This window comes from Charadrius vociferus, unplaced genomic scaffold, assembly GCF_000708025.1.
Source record: "Charadrius vociferus isolate BGI_N301 unplaced genomic scaffold, ASM70802v2 scaffold56, whole genome shotgun sequence".
NCBI classification, from domain to species: domain Eukaryota; kingdom Metazoa; phylum Chordata; class Aves; order Charadriiformes; family Charadriidae; genus Charadrius; species Charadrius vociferus.
The window spans coordinates 3277451-3296208 of record NW_009649057.1 but is presented as its reverse complement, the minus strand read 5'-3'; the positions used below and the strand labels follow the sequence as shown (position 1 = coordinate 3296208).

The 18758-nt window shown below is 48.1% G+C and overlaps 1 protein-coding gene across 1 annotated transcript in view; it reads right to left on the bottom strand.

Annotated features, from left to right (window-relative positions):
* ASTN2 (astrotactin 2) overlaps positions 1–18758 on the bottom strand; it is a 321046-nt gene that overhangs the window by 34985 nt on the left and 267303 nt on the right. The window lies entirely within an intron of this gene.

Here is an 18758-nt window from a genome sequence, read left to right as displayed (position 1 = left end):
GTGGCTGGTAGGAATGGTCCCAAGTCTCTATGGGGAATATCACCTGTGGACAAAGCAGAAAGTAGAAAATACACCTGGGCCACCAGCTGTACCAGGGACCCACTGCGGAAAGCAGGGCCAGGGCTAAGTCACAGCGTGGACAACAGAAGGGTGTGCTCACAGAGCATCCAGGAACACGTGGACTCTCTGCAAACACCACATGCTAGACTTTTTACTGGGGCATGTAGTGAGAGGATGAGGGGGAATGGCTTCAAACTGGAAGAGGGCAGGTTTAGATCAAACATTACGAAGTTTTTCACTTTAAGGGTGGTGAGGCACTGGCACAGGTTGTCCAGAGAGGTTGTTGAGGCCCCATCCCTGGAGGTGTTCAAGGCCAGGCTGGAGGTGGCCTTGGGCAACCTGGGCTGGTGGGAGGTGTCCCTGCCCAGGGCAGGGGTGTTGGAACTCGATGATCTTCAAGGTCCTTTCCAACCTAAACTGTTCTATGATTCTTTGCAGGACCACCACCCCAGGATGGGCTCCAGGTCCCCAGAAGAGCTGGAAGCCTGGCTAAAGAGGGCTCTCCTGCCCTAACTGCAATTAAATTCTTCAAGGGGACACAGCCTTTTTCAAAAATCACCTGCCCCAGCAAACTGTGTTTCTGCTATGTTAGATTGTCAGGAAAGGAGACATTTGTAGAGCTTGGATGGAATTGCTCTCAATGTGCTGGGGTTTTTTTTGTGTGTTTTTTTTTAAATTTTATTCAATGAAAATCAGTAGCTCTGCATTCCCTTTCATATGCACTCCGCTGGCTCCTGCAGCTCTGGCTGGAGCTCCTTCAGCTGTGCTGAAGAACACTCACCCCTTTACAAGCCTTCGAAGAAAAAAAAAAGAAACCTAATTAAAAATGTTGAAAAACTTTTTTTTTTTTTTGGTCTTCTGGTTTATAAAGCTTATTAAACACTTAGATCGGACCCAGCTGAAACTGAAAACGCTCCATTTATTAAGCTTTTTGGGCCTGATTATTCACTGCTGTGCAACCTGTCTCCTTGCAGTGGGCAGGCTGTCTATCAGTTAGAGCCCATCGCATGCAATTCCCATTTCGCACCAGCCTTGCTCAAAGCCCACGGTACTCAGCAGTAAAAAACCCAGAGCAGCTGCCCTGGTTGTGCCCCCATTCCCACTGACGGGAGTCGGAGACAGGGCTGCTGCAGCTGATGGAGTTGTGCCGCTATAAGCAAACCTGGACCTGGGCTGCGGTGCTGGGTACCTTCTGCATGTGTAAATGTGGAGACACGGAAGCAGAGGGAGGAGGACAATCCCATTCTCAGCATTTTCCTTTATTTTTCTAAAAGCAGAAGTGACTGAGGACTACTGAAACGAAGTACGGGTCTAGGTTCGTTGTACGGACCATGAGAAATAACCCAGTGGTGTAACCAGCCCCGAACGTCTGGCTGTGCGGCTGCATTACCCAGGTAGAAGAAAAAATCCCCTCCCCCCCAGCCCCTCCCAAACCGCATTTGCGTCTTGTCTCAAAACACACAACTCGGTAACAAATGTCCCCCTCGGCCAGAGCAAAGAGCAGCAATAAATTCTTTTCCTCCCTAAAGGAATCCAAGCCTTAATTATTCATTTTAATGCTCCCAGCACGACTTGTTCTTTCCAAACTTTTTCCAGGCAGCTCTGTCACCGGTCCCTGTAGTTTAACCCAGTCCCCAGCGCTGGGTCCGTACCAAACCCCAAGTCAGCTCAACGGGCAGGTTGGGTTGGCAGCGGTAGAACCATTGCTTGGAAGTCATGAGCGAGGAATGGCCTTGAGCAAGCCCCGTAGCTCTGGGTTTATGGTTTAAACAAACAACCCAAACCCTATTGCTCATTTCCAACTTTCATTTCCATCCCGTTTCATACAACATCGGGCTGGACTGGGGAACTCCCTGTCACCAGAAGTCATTGAGAACAGACGCGGCCGTGACTTACAAACCAGATGAATCAGAAACACGTAACGAAGAAGCAGGACTAGATTGTGCTGCTGAACAAGAGCAAGAGCTTTTTTAACCTCTTCAGATCTCAAACAACCAACTTCTGAGCAGGAGGAAACTTCACAGTGGGGACAGGGGACAGATCATCCCATGGGTGCCTCCTGTGGGATCTCGCGCCTTTCCCAGAGCACTCAGGGTTGACCGGCTGGCGATGAAGGGCCAGAAAGAAAATAGCTGGGCAAGACCAAGGGGAGATTTGGACTGGCAGTGCATGGACATAAGGAGCACCAGTCAGGACACCTGTGCCAGGGAGCACAAGAGATGGGACAGGAGAGAAGAACCCAGGGCTGAGACAGGGAGTGCAGAGGGTGGCACAAGATATGAAGGAGACTGGAAATGGGATGGAAAATGTCATGTGCGACCACTAAATGAAAGCATGTATTAAAATTGCACAGATATCTCTCCTTAAGTCATCCACTAACTTCTGAATACTCTTCTTTTATGGTCTTTCTGGGTAGGTTTGAGGGGAGAGGAGCAGGCCGGCAGTGAGAAATACCCCAAAACACAGCAGCATCTGCATCACACAACACTCTGGTTTGCCCCAGCATACGATCAGACCTGCCCAGGTCACAGAGTGCATTGCTGTCCCCCTGCACGGGAGGAAATGAAGGTCTCGGGGTCTGTCAGTGTGCTGTCACCTTGGGATGAGCCCAAACCTGTGCAGTAAAAAATCCCTACAGCAAGAGGGTGCTTTGTGTTCAATCCTGAGCCTCTGGGGAACATCCCCCTCTCATTGGCTCTGCTACAATCAAACAAAAGCAAAGAGGTTGTTATGAAAACAGCAAAACAGATGCTAGCAGAGCTGCTGAAGTCTTTCTGCACCTGTACCAGCAGCAGTGAGATCGCCGGTGGTGCCGGTCTGCACGGACCACGGGGCAAACAGCGGGTCAGGTAAGGGACGCCCCAGGGACAAACTGACTACTCAGAGCTGTCAATCCACAGCGAACGCGGGGAGCTGCTCTCTCCTGCTCTCCCCTGGGTGAAGCAGATCACAGGGCAACTTTGTTTGTTCATCTCACACACAAGAAGTCTCTCTTTGTTCAGTCTGCGGTGCTCTGAGAGCAGCTGAAATGAAATTTCCTCAGCCTTCCCGAGGATCAGAAAACAAGTTATTCCCTAGATTTAGACTGAGACCATCACTCAACCAGTGAAATGCAACGAAGGAAACATGCATTTGCTGGCATTGCAAGGGGATGAGGGACCACTAATGTTGCTCTACAAAGTCAAAGTGGTCTTGGGATGCTGTAGCAATGGAGGAACACCGACCTAAATGCCCAAGGCAATGGTGAGAGCTCAGTGCGTAGTATTCCTCATCTGTGCTTAGGAACAAGGCACGGGGAAAGCAGGAGAGAAGGCTTCCCAGGGAAATAACTAAAAGCACAAGTTTACCATGTGAGCAGAGACATAAAAAGGCCAAGCAGAAATACAGGACTCTGTGAATACATCAACAGGGCAGGCACTCAGATGGAAAATAAATATTTAGGCTAATGGGCAGTAATGGCAAGAGAAAGTAAATTGGATATGAATAAACGATCTACTCCTGAGAAGGGCAAATCATCTATCTTTTAAGAAGGAGTTTGATCACTTTATAAAAGGGATTATATGGATAAGTAGCTTGTGATGGAAAGCAAAGGGGCTTCTCCTTCCCGTCTGGACTTGTGTTCTCACACAACCCGCCAGCAAATATAAAGAAGGATTTCAGTCTCCCAAAGCAGCCCTGAAGCACAAACCTTCTAGATTGCTGTAGTATCTTTGCTCGCGTTATTAAATTTCAGAAAGAATCCAAAGGTTCTCAGCAGAGTAAATGATAGCTAAGTAGATCATCTCTGTGGAGTAGGAGATATTTTATTGACCAGACAGCCATCTGTGTCCTTCATTAATAGTAATAAATAATTGATGTCACGCTAAATAAAGCAATAAGCTGTTACAGTTATCAAGGACAAATGATCAGCTCCTGTGAGGATGCCTCACCTGTGTTCACTTCTCAGCAGCAAAAAATCCAAACCAGAGCTCAACAGCACTATGGCAAGTGCTGTGCACAGAGCAAAAGATGGTACCTGCTGCCCACTGACTCCAGGTAACAGAGCAACCGTGCTCAGCAAAGGGATGCTGATACTCCCAACTGTACACCAAATCCCTGCAAGACTCTCCTCCCCCTCATTTCCATGCCATTGCCTTCCCAGGACTGGTCTGCCCCAAACCATCCAGCTCCCCAGGCAGCTTTCGAAAATCAATCTCTGCTCTACTAACGACTGCCGGGAAGATGCGGCTCCCTCCAGCTGGCATTTTCCTTCTCTCTCCAGTGCAACCCCTCGCTACTGCCTCGTCCTCTTCTGCAGACACGGCTGTGGAGTTTGGTTTTGTAAACATTTGTCTTATACTGATTCTGGTGCTGTGGTGAGTCAGAGCTCTCCCTAAAACAGCAGAAAAGAACAGCACTCTTGGAGCTTGCAGGAGGGTTAGCCCCATTTTCTGAAGCTTTGCAAACTTCTCCTGGCCATACCCCGTCTGGCCACACCAAGGCATGTAGGTCAACCCACCAGTGACGGCTCTGGGATGGCCACCTGGGAAACCAACTTGATGTCTGGTCTGGAGAAGGAGGACACCCCCGACTCTGCTGCCTGTCTGCAAGGCTGAGCTGGCAATCTGCTCTGGAGGGAGGACACTTCTAGTGGCAGGAGGCTTCGATGGGCAGGAACGGGGACTGAGGAACAAAAATGGATGGGAGCAGGCTCAGACCGCTCATTCATGGCATCCAACAGTCTTAGTCTGCCTCAGTCCTTCCACCGCGACCCGTGCCAGCGCCCAGCGGTTGCGGACAGCAGGCAGGATGAATCACCTATCAACCATCCCACCAAAGACAACAAGAGTTACGGCGTTGAGCTCAACCAGACTAAACAAGAGAGTGCGGCCAGGAACCTCCGGGAGATTAAAGGAGCAAAAGGAAGCTCTGGGACCCTCACAGGCCTTCCCACACCTTCAGCCCGTGTCCCTGTGCCGAGAGCAGCACGGACAAAACCCAGGTGGTGCAAACCAGAGTGGAAATGAAGAAGAGAGGAGACCTCCCTACTGTGATTCACCTTCGAGATTCCTAGAAAGAGCATGAAGGGGAAAATAGGAAGGCACCGATGCCTCTGTCTTGACAGCTTCTTTACTAGACTGGATGAAACCAACCCTGCGATGTTACCAGTCACTTTCTTCTGATTGTGGTTTTCTCTCTCCGTCTTTCACCCTTTTGCTTTTTTTCAACCTGTTTTCAATTTACTCTTGTGGCATCTCTGACTGTGACCTCATTCTGGTACTTAAGGGGGGGTGGGTGGGGAGAGAGCGTCCTTTAAAAAAGAAATGAAAGAAATCATATTTTATTTAGCTTGGTTGGTTTTGAAGCTTTAGCAGAAGAAAGATTAACCTTTTCTGCCTAACTTAATGAAAACAAGGAGAAAGCCTGTATGGATAAATAAATATCTGTGTGGGTATGGAGCAGGCACGATCGTGTTACAGCCCCGGTGGAGCTGTAATGGGGAACAGGCGCGTTCCTGCGCAGCAGCTCCCAATTCCCGATCCATTTTCAAGGAAAGAAAAACAGAGTAGAATGTCAGAGGCCCAAGTGGGCATAAACGAGGGAGCCCAGGGAAGGCAGATGGGGCCCGGCGAGGACCTCCGTCCCCGGCAGTGACCTCCGGAGCAATGCCAGCGAAGCAGATGGAAAAAGAGACCTTACTCCACTTTGCTCTTGCCAGGTTTGGGTTCCTGAAATGAGGAAACAAATGGCACGTTCAGCCCTCCAAGATTGCCACCTTTTGGGGGTCCTCAACCCACTCTCCTCTTCCTCCGGGGCTCTGTGGAGGAGGAGGGGAGGTTCAGAGGAGGGCTGTGAGCAGAAGGCTTGGACCAGGTTTTTGGATGGGTAGATGGGGAGCACAGGCTTGCAGGGTGGTTCCTCCACAACGAGGTTGTACCTCGGTTTAATGTGCTTCGGATCTGGCACGTGGTGGGGGAAGGCAGCGAAAGGTGGTTTGTCTTGGAGATGATGGGCTGATTTAAATTAGTGTAACATAACTTTAGGCAACGGAGCTGTTCCAATTTACATCAGCAGATGGTCTGTCTCGCTGATCCTGGTGGAAGGATGTCAAAACCTCCTTCCCTACATGGCTTGCCAGATTATAAAAGAAATAAAAAGGCCCAGTTATTACTAAAAAATCTTCTGCTCATATTCTAGGAGCATCCATGCATGCCAGCCTCTTGTGTCAGATAGGAGCTTAAGCCCCACGGCCCCAAAGCCCGCAGCCTCTGAAATAATTTCTTTGTCGTGACTTTTCTCAAAGACACATCCATCAGGAATCCCTCTGGCTGGGCAGAAGTTGTCTAGGCTGAAACAGAAAAACCAGTGATAGCGTTGTGCAACTCCGGGCACAGTTTGTGCCTCACTTGCCAATTTGTACAGAGGTGCAAATTGCAGTACTTCTCTGAATGACTTCACCTTGCCTGAGTTATGAATTTTGGGGGAACTTGCTTCACATATCTGTCTGTATGCTCCTAGACACATAATGATGAAGGGCTCTTCTTCCTCTGGGCTTCCAAGTTCCTCTACTGATGGAAGACTATATTTGTAGATGGCTAAATTTAATGAGCAATGCTTTAGTTGAGCTGAGAGCAAAAGTTGCATTACAGTGCCACAAAAGCCCCTCGAATGGTTTCTCTGGTGATCTCCAGGGCCAGAACTTGCTGCATATGGAGTAACGATGTGGAACTGAAGGATGGGCTGTCTTGCACTGTTCTTATCAAGAGCAGCCAGTAAAACAGAAGGAAATGGTCTTAATTTGGATGAGCTGCAATGTTCTAAAAACATGATGCACAAGGCTAATCATGAGTGTATTCTTCTTGTAGGGTCATCAATAGGACTCAGTGTTCCTTCACCTGAGCTCTCCACAGACTGCTTATCACAGTTCTTTCACAGTCGATATCTTAGACCTCAGAAAAACTGCTTCAACTCATGTAAAAACGCATCACCTCCTCCATCTCCCCCAAGGCAGTATGCTGCTGGAGGAGAGTGAGAATTAATGCATTTCATTCTGTGCTGTGAGCCCTCCAGTATTTCTCAGGGTTCACTGGGTTGCTAAGGGTCAACCACAGCCAGACACAAGCTGACTCTGCTGTGCTTGGAGCCATCCAGGCATGAGCCTGTTCCAATCTCAAAGCCACGTATTCACATTAGCATGGTGGAGAGTCCAAGTGAATTTATCTATTCCCTTGGCGTTTCTTTTGGGCTCTGCAGCATGTTAAAATAGTTACTTGATTTCAAGGCAAAATGGGAACCCATTTGTGCTGGGAGTTGTGCAGACACGAAGCAAAGACATGAGCTTTGTCCTCAGACACTTCTTATCTGGCAGAAGATTTTGTCCACCACCACAGATCTAGTTCTCACTCTCATCACCACAGATCTAGTTCTCACTCTCATTCTTGCTTTCCTTTCATTTTTAGCTTCTTTTTAATTAGAGGTTTCTAAACAATGGACCAATGGTCCAGACCACTTGGTGGTCCCCACGGCCTGTAGTCAGCAGTTTGTAGCAGATCCAGGGACTGCACGGAGCCTTATATTCACCAGGAATCCCACCAGCCCTGCTACAGCCCCAGAGCCACCCTTCTACAGCATGAGCTGATGTGTCAGATACTTCAGAGGCAGCAACAAGACCTGTATCATAACCTCCTCCTTCTTAAAAATGCACAAAGCTACTGCACTCTTGTGGTTCCTAGCGGAATGAGCTACTGTCCGAAAATTACTCCCAAATTTTGGATGCAAAGATGGCACCAAGGAGCTGGGCTCCACCACTCCAGAGCACTGGGCGGTTCCATCTTCTGCTGGGGTTAAGATGACTAAACCTGAAAGGGAGCAGCTTTCACTGCGAGACATGTCAGAGGACAAATCCTGGGATCCTTCCTAAAGCAAGGTCAATGACATGGTGACTCTGGCCAGTCCATGTGGGCCCTGCTGATATATCTACAATGCGTCTGACATACAAACTTGCCTAGTACACAAACTTCCTAACCTGCCCAGTACACGATGGTCTGTGAAGAAAGCAGGGGAGACCTGCCAAACAGCAGGGTCAGGTCCTTCATTTCCAGCTCCACTGAGCAGTCTCTTACCTTTCTTTTCAGCTCTTTACGACCAAATACTCCAGTAGTTTAATGCCCCACAGAACCCCACTGGGTGACTTGTACCCACTGAAGACCGAGCCTTACACCCGTATGCAAACACCAGACTAGCAGGAAGGGGAAAGAACATTTCCTAGAAAGAAACTCAGTGTGCAAGTAATCACTAAAAACATAATTATCTTGGGGGATTTGTCAAATCAAATCACTTTAAACCTGTGTTGAAAAGCTATCAGCTGATTCGTGCTTCACTTCTCCTTCCACTTACTGGGAAAGTGGAATTTTTGGACTTCTTAGGTCAGCCAATTTCTTCTGTATTGCCACTGTTGCCTAACCCTGCTCCCAGTCCCTTCTTGCACATCACAGCTTGGTGCTGGAAAGTGAACCAAACCACTATCTGTGGTGGCAACCAATTTAGAGAAATTATTCTTTGGCCCCATTTATTCTAAATAGAGGCAGTATGCGTACATCCTGATGCTCACAGAGAATTCATGATAAGACTTTGGAACGGTATACTCCAAAGGACTCAGCACGCACAACTGCAGCCAGATCTGCCGCCCGTTAGCCAAGGAACGCTTAAAAGAACTGGTCCTGATGGATAGACCCGCATGGAAGCAGACCTCTTATTTGGCCCTAATATGCATTTTTGGACATTTGAGAATGTGGGGGCAGATCCTCAGTTCATAAAATCTCCTGTAGCTCCCTTGAAGTCAATGGAACAATAACAATTTACACTAGCTGAGTTTCTGCATCCTGGCTGTGAGCTATTTGGAACAACTATACCATAATGATTATTACAGATATTGCAGATCACTTGTCTAAGACGGATAGGAGAATACCACTGCATAAGAAAATAGAGAGTTGGTTTGCTATGATTTCCAAAGAATTATTGACCCATATCTTGCAAACATTTACACATGTTTAACTTTATTCATGTGAGTTGTTCCATTACACTCATGTGCCAGATAAACTAATGTACATGGTTGCAGGACCAAGGTTAAAACTTGTGGAAACAAAGCGAATTCTAAATATTTTTGTAGATACGTTCAGTTACCTCAGATTCAGACTAGAAAGCATGTCATTTGACTGTGCCTCTTCTCATAACTCTCCATTTATCCAAGCAGGTATCACAAGAGAAGTCAAAGGATAAAACTGAGAAAAGAAGCAATAATTTACTGAACTCAGAAGCTAGAAAACACCCACTTGGTCAGGACTAACGTATGCAAGAGTTGACATCAGTTCTTGAACAAGGAATTACTTAGGTTTCTAGAGTGTATTCACAACAGCTTTCTTAACACAGCTAATGTTCATTCACTCATTGATTTCTCCATAATGAAGTTAACATTTTTCTTCACAGTTTTGATTCACTAGAAGACACAAGTCAGTGAAGAGGAGAAAGAGAGCTGGGAATCTCTTGGCCATGAGGAGTCTACTTCAGCATCCGCCGTCATATCAGCAATCACTCCATCTTTTCCACTCAGACTACAAGGTGAGACAGGATCTCCCGCACCACTGCACAGTCCCACCGCTCACAAGGACAGAATACAATCTCTCATTTCTTAAATTGAGCTGATTCTGTTTCCCTGAGGACAAAACACACGGTAACAAGGCTCCTGACACCCAGAGACTTCAATGCACTTCACAAAGGTCATTAATGCCTCTGACAATGTGGCAGCATTTACATCCCTCAGCCAAGACATGAGCTCTGTGACGACACACGCCTGCGTCGCAGAAGGCTGCAGCGTCACGAGAGGCGGCAGGCAAAGGAGCAGGGATGCAAAGAAAGGAAATTACTTTTTTCAAGATAGCAGGCAAAAGGAAAATTTGAGGCTATAACACAGAAGCCTAGTCCAGATCTCTAACCACTAACGGCTGGCTTCCACCTCCGAAAGACTATTAACCCTTGTTTCCAAGGGAGCAAACTCCAGGGGGATACCTGAGGATACCTGCCATAGCACGCAGCAGGACACTGGCATTGAAGGAACGCCTTCTGCTCTGAATTTTAAGTCATATTTCCCAGAAACCAAGACAAATCAATCCTGGCATCGACAGGAAAGGGGAGTTGTTAGTAGCCAGGACAGCTCTGACAGACGATGTCCCCTGGGAACCCACCTCATCAAAGGCCCTCTATGGTGGGAACAGTTGTTTGACACCCAGATGTCCTTGGCAAAGCAAGGTCTCTGGGCATGCTTCCCATCCCCAGGATCACCGATGGCTCTAGGATGGTTAGCTGGAGACACGTCATCACCAGCAACTGTGCAACGTCTTACCACTCAGACGACAAAAGCCAGATTCCCAGAATGAGCAGAGCAGGATTAAGCCAAGTGGTAAATGGATTCCAGGGCTGTTCCAGGATCTGCGCTGACGAGGGAAGCCAGTGCCAGGTAGCCAACCCCAAGCTCATATGGTGAGGTTATCACCTCCCTCCTTTCTTCAAATCCATAAATAGAAGCCAAACATCGCTTGGGCCATGTTAGAGAGATAAGGTGAGTCTCTCCCATCCCTTGCAAAGCCTGAAATAGAAGCCCCGCTACTCTCTATCTTATGCATCAAGCGTAGGATGTTGACATTTAGCAGTAGGTAAAATGACCGAAACAATGAATCCTCTCAGGTCTCCCTTCTCCCCTCCCTTCCCTTGGTCCCCTGGAAAATGTTCATAAAGTGAAGCAAAAAAAAAAAAAAAAAAAAAAAAAGAACCCAAACCAACCCAAACCCCAACAACCCAAACCCAACCTTCCTCAGGCTGTGGAAATAACATGTAGAGAAGAGTGAGTCAGGCTCTGCTGAGTGCACACGGGTCACCGGTCCTAAAGGCAGAGATGATTCACCAAGGCAGCAAGAACTAGAAGGTAGAAGAGACTGAAGAGGGTGCAGAAAGAAAGTTGTATCAAAGAAGGGGAGGAAATAAGAAATTTAATGGTTCCGGGTTGCACGCACCTTGCTCTTTATCAAACACCACTCAACGGGAGCTGACCCAGGATGACTCACTTGATAGTGGTGAAACAACTATTCCTTTGGTGCTTTGTCCAGCCTTTCTTTATGAGAAGGAGGACAAACAGGCTGTAAGACCTCAATCCACCCCCATTCCCTGCTCCTCCCTCTCTCCTTCCCCTGCCTGAGATGCTCAGCGGAGCCTCACCTCCCCGCTGCCTCTGCTCCCACCACTCCTTTCCTGCACCCATTCCCTTTAAATTTGGCAGCATTATGGGACTCTGTTTTTCCCATAGAAGATGCCTTCAAGGAGATGAGAAAAGCAGGGTCTGCTTAGGAGCACAGCATGCCATGGGGAGGCCCTCCTGGATGCCACTGGCACAGAAAGTACATTGTCAGAAGAGATGGAGAGGAGGATGGGCTCAGGTGCCTGGGGAGAACTCTGCCTGCCAGAATGCTCTCCTGCTATTCCTCCATTCATCTTTCCTCCTCAGCCGTCCTGTTCCCTCCTTTTATTTAACAACCATAAAAATTCAAACACAAGAAACTTGCTCTGAAAAAAGCCTAAATACAAAAAAAAAAAAAAAATCCTCCTTCCTCCTTCTCAAGTTCACAATGAAAGCTGTAAAACTTCTGCTTGGAAAATTCTCCCGGTCAGTTTTTCCTACTGTTTAATCCCCGCTTTGAGTTACACAGAATGAGTAAACACATTTTATAAGGTTCTAATTCATACCTAACCCGTACAGTTTATAGCTTAACATAGTAAAATATACACACACACACACACACACTTTTTATACATAGAGATATATATACACACACACGCTCACACACATATGCATAAAATAGCCGGGGTCCCACTCTTGCGAGCCTCCCAGCGGCAGGTCTGATTGCTCCGGCATGTGCTCCGCTCTGAAAGCAGCCCGGCGTGCCTAGGTGTGAGTTAGCTGGCCTGGGCAGTAGTTTCCGCTCCAGATTCCCACAACCTCCTTTGTAATAAATAATTAGTCAGTCTTGTTAAGGGAATGGCGTGATCCACCGCTCCATCCTTGGAGGACCAAGGAACGTGGTATCCCAGGAACAAGTTTTGCCCGTTTTCTGCCCAGCGAGCACCTGGAGCGAAGCCCCACGGCAGGGAGGCAGCAGAGGTTGGGCTGGAGGAGCTGTGGGGAGCACGGCCACCATGCGGCCATGGCCAGGTACCAGGCAAGCCCGCATCTGGCTGAAAGGCAGCTCTCTTCTGGCAGTGATTAGAGAAAACCTGAAGGTGGGCACTCAGTCAGAAGATGGCCTATGGTGTGAACACCACCCGGTGTTCCTCTGGAGGAAGGCAGGCAGCCCTCACACCAAACTCCTCCACACAGCTGTGGATTAGGGCCAGCCCCAATGGGGCATTGCAAACATCTTGCCCCATGTCAGCCTCTGCACTGGGCTGATGGAGACGTAGTTTCTCCTCTGCAGTGTAACCATGTCCTTCACCTTTGCCTGGGACCATGGAGGCCAGTCGTGTGGATGGCATCAAGGCCAAAGAGCTACCTGAACCTCAATCGCCCCCTCCAGCTGCTTGAGAACCAGCCACCACCTCCTGTCTTTACCCCCCCGGAGGCAGAGCTGACCGATTTCCCCAGTTAGACCTGGGGTCTGCTTCAGGTCCCTCTGCTTCTTCAGCCTTTTAACCTAGTGTGGGCAACGGAGATGGAGTCCTCTTGACCAGTAGTTAACAACTAGCTAATTCCACCCAGGAAAAATACACAGAGTACTCATGAACAACAGCAAACCCCAACAGTCCACAAGGAGGTCTACGTGACCATTTCTGATGGGCGCCTCTGCAGCACTGGTACTCCCAAGCATCCCCAGGGTGAATAGCTGTGCACATCAGACCAAAACCTCTGCAACAACACTCCCAAACTCTGCACAGGGGGAACCTTATAAACATTTTGAGCTGCCTGTCAGTGGCTTTGAACTTGGCCGTAACCTGAAGACAGGAGATCTTTATGACTATTGACTAAGAAATTGCCACCACCATTGCTCTGAGGAAGGTGGCTTCTCTTGAGTGTTTTGGGTTTTCCTACTTGTTTCCCCCAGCAGCTTGCTATTAAATTCAACTGACCGTCTCGTACAGTCCCATACTTTTGTCATAGAGAATAACTGTAAGTGATTAAAGTATAGTTTCTGCTATACCTCTGCAAGAACACACCAAGAGACCATTTCCTCAGAGGAAAGAGAACCAGAGACACAGAGAACTGTGTCAGTGCCACAGTGGGAGTCTCTGCTGACAAATGCCACAGCAGCTTCGCTGACATGAGTGGGAATGGAGCAATTTGTGCCAGCTGAGAGCCTGGCTCTAAATCACGCTTGGTGTGGTGCAGCTCCTCTGAGCGGGAAGACAAGACAACAGAAATACCCAGAAAATGTCCCGGATGATGGATTTTGTGGTTCTCCAGAAAAAGCCTTTTCGCAGCATTTATTTGATTTATGGGATCTGCTGCCCCGAACCCCGTGTATTCCCTGATGGGCTTTCCTCTCCCAGAAGGCATCAAATTAACCAGCAGAGAAATCAGAGTGACAATTAACTTATTTTCATTTCCTGACTCACTGTCATACCTCCCATCAACTTGTTTTTCCTCATCCCTGCTTATTTACCCCAGCCCCGACTCCTCTTCTATTCAGAAACCAAAGAAAAAAGCAGGAACAAATATAAGCCCCACCAAAAAGCCAAGGCCAACTGGAAACCTGCTCTGTAACACAACCGCCTGACCTCCATCTCCTCAACTTTGTCTTCTTGCCCTCCAAGCACAGCTGTCAGTAAGTCAAATCCCAGCAAGCAAAATGAGTTGACCCTTGAAGTCATCTTTTTAAGTCAGGGTGCCCCTGCCTCCTTGAAGTCCTGGAGCGGCCTTGCACAAAAGCCACGTCCCAGCAGAGAGTTTGTCTCCAAAGACATGCTCCGGGTCTCTGCTAGCAACCACGGCTACGGCTGCCTGAACCGCGGCCCCCAGGGAGCTGGCACCGTTACCGGCCCTGCTTTTCTCTCTCTTTATTCCTTCTGCCCACTGCTGCTGTTAAAACCAAGGCTTCAATTTTTCAAGTGCAAAGATTGCACTTGAATAAGACTCAAGACTCTTATTCTGGGAGGTTTTTTTGGTACACAGTCCCTCCAAGGGTGCGCTCTGGGCGATCAAGGTGAAATCATGGACATCATTCAAGCCCATCCTGGCCAGTTCTGTGATAATGTGTCACTTGAAGGCAAAGATAAAAGCCATTCTTCAAGCTGGTGGTTTGAAGTCGCTTCCAGCCACGCAAGATGTGAGATGTGGGCTACAGGCCCCATAATGCTATTTTCATTTTCCTCCACCGCCAAGAAAATAAACCGAGTGTTTATTTCCTGAATGCTCTGGTCTAAGAAAGGGCAAAACTTTCCTCTGGGAGCCAGGTGGCTGGAAAGGGAAGGCAGAGGCAAATATTTGCCGAATTTGTCAATGAGCTCTTATTCCATCTTTCTTATTAATATTTATTTAGACATAATGTGAGGGAAACCTGCTCAGACCACAGCAATGTGGGAGATTCCACTGTTATTCTCCTTGTGCCAGCTACTGGTGGGGAGGGGGGAGAGAAGGAAAAACAGAGACAAAGAGAGAGTGTCAGGGAGTTCACAGGCAATTTAGAGAAAGTCACGGGCTTTCGTCTTGACTTAGCAGAAGATGGGATGCCTTGAGAAAGTCAATGCATCTATGGACCATGTGATGGGTCAAAGAGGTTGAATAGGTTGGCCTTCCTTGCTGATATTCAAGGCACAGGTGTAGCTCTGAGAGAGAAAATTATCTCATTATAAAGCCCTCTTCTTTTTGTTTTTTTTTTTTGTTTTTTTTTTTTCTTTTAAATGAAGGAATCATTAATGACATGAAGACAAGCAGAATAAACTGCAATCCCAGGTTTAGTAAATTGTGTGAGATGAACCTGATGTATTGCTTCAATGAGACAGTTCATTCCCTAGACACGAGAAGTGCAGTACAATCTAATTTATCTGTGTATCAAGAGGCATTAGTCACGACACAACATGAGTAATTATTAGGTAAGCTTGAAAAGATGGGAATTAGCAGAAGAATTATACAGCAGGTAAGGAACTGAGGAACGGACAAATGAAAACAGGCTATGCTGAGAAGAGAGTGATGAGAACTGAGTTATAACTAGCAGAGTTCCTCAATGATCGGGCTTGTAATCAACCTTATTTCTCACTGGAAATACAGCAATGATTTTCGCACCGATGAAGTGGAATGCATTATCGGTGCAGGGGAGATCAGAGGATCAGTCAAAGGAAATTAAAAGATCTTGAGGTCTATAGTAATACAAGTGGAATGAATGTTATTATTTAAAAATGCAAATTAACTTAACGATGGACGTTAAAGTAGTTCTTTTGTTAGCAGGAACCTCTGCAGATAGAAACAAAGGAGGAGGAGGAGGAGGAGGAGAAACGCCTGGATGCACTGGCCGGTCACAGCACAACCACTTGTTGCCGCTGGACGAGAGCTGGGGAAAAGGAAAGCTTAGAAAGGGTCTTCCCACTGAAACAGAGAAGAATCAAATCCTCTAATAGCAAAAGGCTGAATGTGGTGGCCCACTACCTGCCTTGCTGCCAGAGAATCACAGAAAGTCTCCAGACCGACCTCTTCAAAGCCGGGCTAACTGCAAAGCCAGGGCACAGTTGCTCAGGGCTTTATCCAGTTGAATTCTGAAAATCTCCAGGGACTCTTCCAAGAACCACCTTGCTGGTGCACAAATAATTACTGCTTGGTAGAAGAAATCCTACTGGACTGTGGTGTCCAGGAAGAAAGACTTGGAGGGAGGTATTTAAAGACATGTAGATGGGGCACTTAGGGACATAGCTTAGTGGTGGACTTGGCAATCTTCAGTTTACGGTTGGACTCCATGATCTTAAAGGTCTTTTCCAACCGAAATGGTTCCATGCTTCTATTTCTGCTGGGCTTCAAAGCCCCAGCATGCTGCCTCCCCAGACTGGCTCAGGAGGTACACCACTGTGAGTGTGTCCCCTGATGCCCTCCACTGGATAGAAGGAGAATGTCACACTGCTGTGTCATGTCTGGGGACAGCACATCCTAAAAGCATCTCCCCTTTCAGCGGGGGTAATAGTCTGTGCTCTGGGAATAGAGCAGCTGAACTCTGGCTCTGTTTTTGCTCTGACTGTGTCTCATGTAGCAACAGCTGGGGGACATAGGTTTGCTCAAACCGCAGCCAGACGATTGGAAATAAAAACGATATTCATATATTAATTAACATCTGGTTACTCGTCTAATTACATGATACAATGTGCATGAGTTTCTTGTTCCCTTCATATTTTATGCATTGAATGAAAACTAAACAAATGCTGCAAAAGCAACACTGCAAAAGCAAAAAACCCAAACACTACCCAAGTTTGTACTTAGAACACTTACTGACACATCAGTTTAATTAACATGTAAAGGAGGGACATGACTAAACCATGACGATGAAGATCATGGTGACACCGAACTGGAATTAACATCCAGTCTGATCCAACCTGGCCATTTTTTATTAACCTGGGTTTCCCTTTTTTTTTTTTTTCCCCAAAAGAAAAAAAAAAGTAATAATTTGTTAAACTGAGCAGTTCAGGGCCTGATTTAGCAAATTATTACTTACCCATTTTCAAAAGCCACTTTTAATGAAAACCGGCCCTAAAAATTTCAGGCGGACTGTAAAGCGCCGTCCCAAAGGAAAGGAGCTGATGTCACCCTGCCTGCGCAACACATCCGCCAGTGTCTGGTGTTCTCTGCCACACTTAGGGGACGGAAATAAAAAAGAAGGGAGGGGAAAGGAAAACCAGATTAATTAAGAAAAGTCATCACTCAGGTTGTCTGGCGGTAGCACATTATCCCGTGCGTGTGGCCGTCCCCACGCGGCTGGCAGGGGTGGGTGGCGGGATGCCTGGTGGCCACCAGGGAGGTGATGGGGACAGCGTGCCCCTGCGCGAGCACGCGGGTGGGCAGGGAAAAGAAAAGCTGAAGGCTTGGCACTTGCTTCCAGGTTATGTTTGGGTTTTTGGAGACAGGGGTGTTTCTCTTCCTGCCCCACCACCAGCAAACTGGGGGGAAATAAATGCCCGACGCATGCTGCCCCATTGAGAAATCCAAACAGGATCTTACGTGATTAAACACTTTCTCAAAAGGGCTGCAGGCTTCTTTAAAAACACAACAGCAACAACAAAAACCCAACCCTAGGCTCACAAACTCCTTTCTGAACCCAACAGCAAGAGCAGAGGAAGAGGAGCCTTGGGGCTGGCAGGGGTGGAAGGCCACAAGGTTTCGGGAAGCCGCTCGCGCAGAAGCGGGGCTGCCCGGCACTTGCCCCCCCAGCACTCGCCCCGCTTGGGCACCGGGCAAAAACGACAGCTCTGTTTGATGCTGATGCCATGGAGGGAACATAAGGCAATGCTCACCTTTTGGGTGGAGTGGTGGGCACATCAGAAGCCAGCACAGCAGATACGTACAGGTGCAACTGGGATATGCGCACACATCTCGGATGCGAGCTCTGAAGGGTTAATACCACCAGCCAGCAGCTGGTGTCACCCTCGGTTTGTCGAGAGGGACCAGAGGCAGGACAGGATTCCTCTCCCCACTGAAGTCACCCATCCTTCCCACTGCCCATCCAACCACACCAGCCCTGCCCTGACCCAGCGTGCCGCAGGCGCATGTCACTGCAGCATCTCTATGAAGGTGAGCGGGCAGGATGATCTCCATCAACAGTGACTTTCTGGTTAGCACGCAGACTCCCATCACCCCACAGAAATGCATGAGGCCAGATCTTCTCGGCTCAGCTACTGGAGAAGAGGACACCCGTGAAAACACCTCGCCGAGCAGAGCAGGTAGCACGGCCTCAGCACGCTGGCCCAGCACTTTCCATACGTTCAGCATCTACGACACTGCCAAACTTTAACTGTTTGGGTTGAAACTTTCCACACTGGGTATCTGCCTCAGGCTGAATTTTTTTTGGAAAGTTTCGGATAAAACAGTCCAGCCAATTCCAACAAGGCAGCTCGGGAAAAAATATAGTTTTCCTCAAGTTAAAAGAAAAAAAAAGTGTCAAAAAACCAAACCAACTTACAACTTTTGTTGTGAAGCCCCAGTGTTCAGAGCAGGGACTTGGCATTTGGCAGACGGGGTGGTCCCTGCGTTAATGACACGGCTTTGTCATTAGAAATTTCATCCCGATTGGCAGTGTTGCAAGGCCAGCAGTTTGCCCTCACTCCACAGAGGGGTCGTTTGGCTTCTCCTGAGTTCCCCGAGATGCTCCAGCCCCTCACGGCTCCTACACTGGACCACACCACGTACACATCCCTCTCACATCCCTCCCGAAGGGTGGGTGAGCGTGCCCCAGCCGAAAGGCAGCCCATGGCTTCGTCACTACTTATTCAGGGACTGAAAAACATTGCTTAACGCTTCCCAGCTGCCTGCTGCAGCCCCGGGGGAGGCAACGCGGGCATTAAGCACGAAGGCAATGGTAATGCGGAAAGGGCAGAGGGCCGGGCAGGGGCGCAGATGATGCTGAGTTGAAGAGGGCTCTGCAAGACCACCACAGGCGAATGCACAGAGAGATCTCACTGAAAGGGCTTCACCCGTCTCCTGCTGA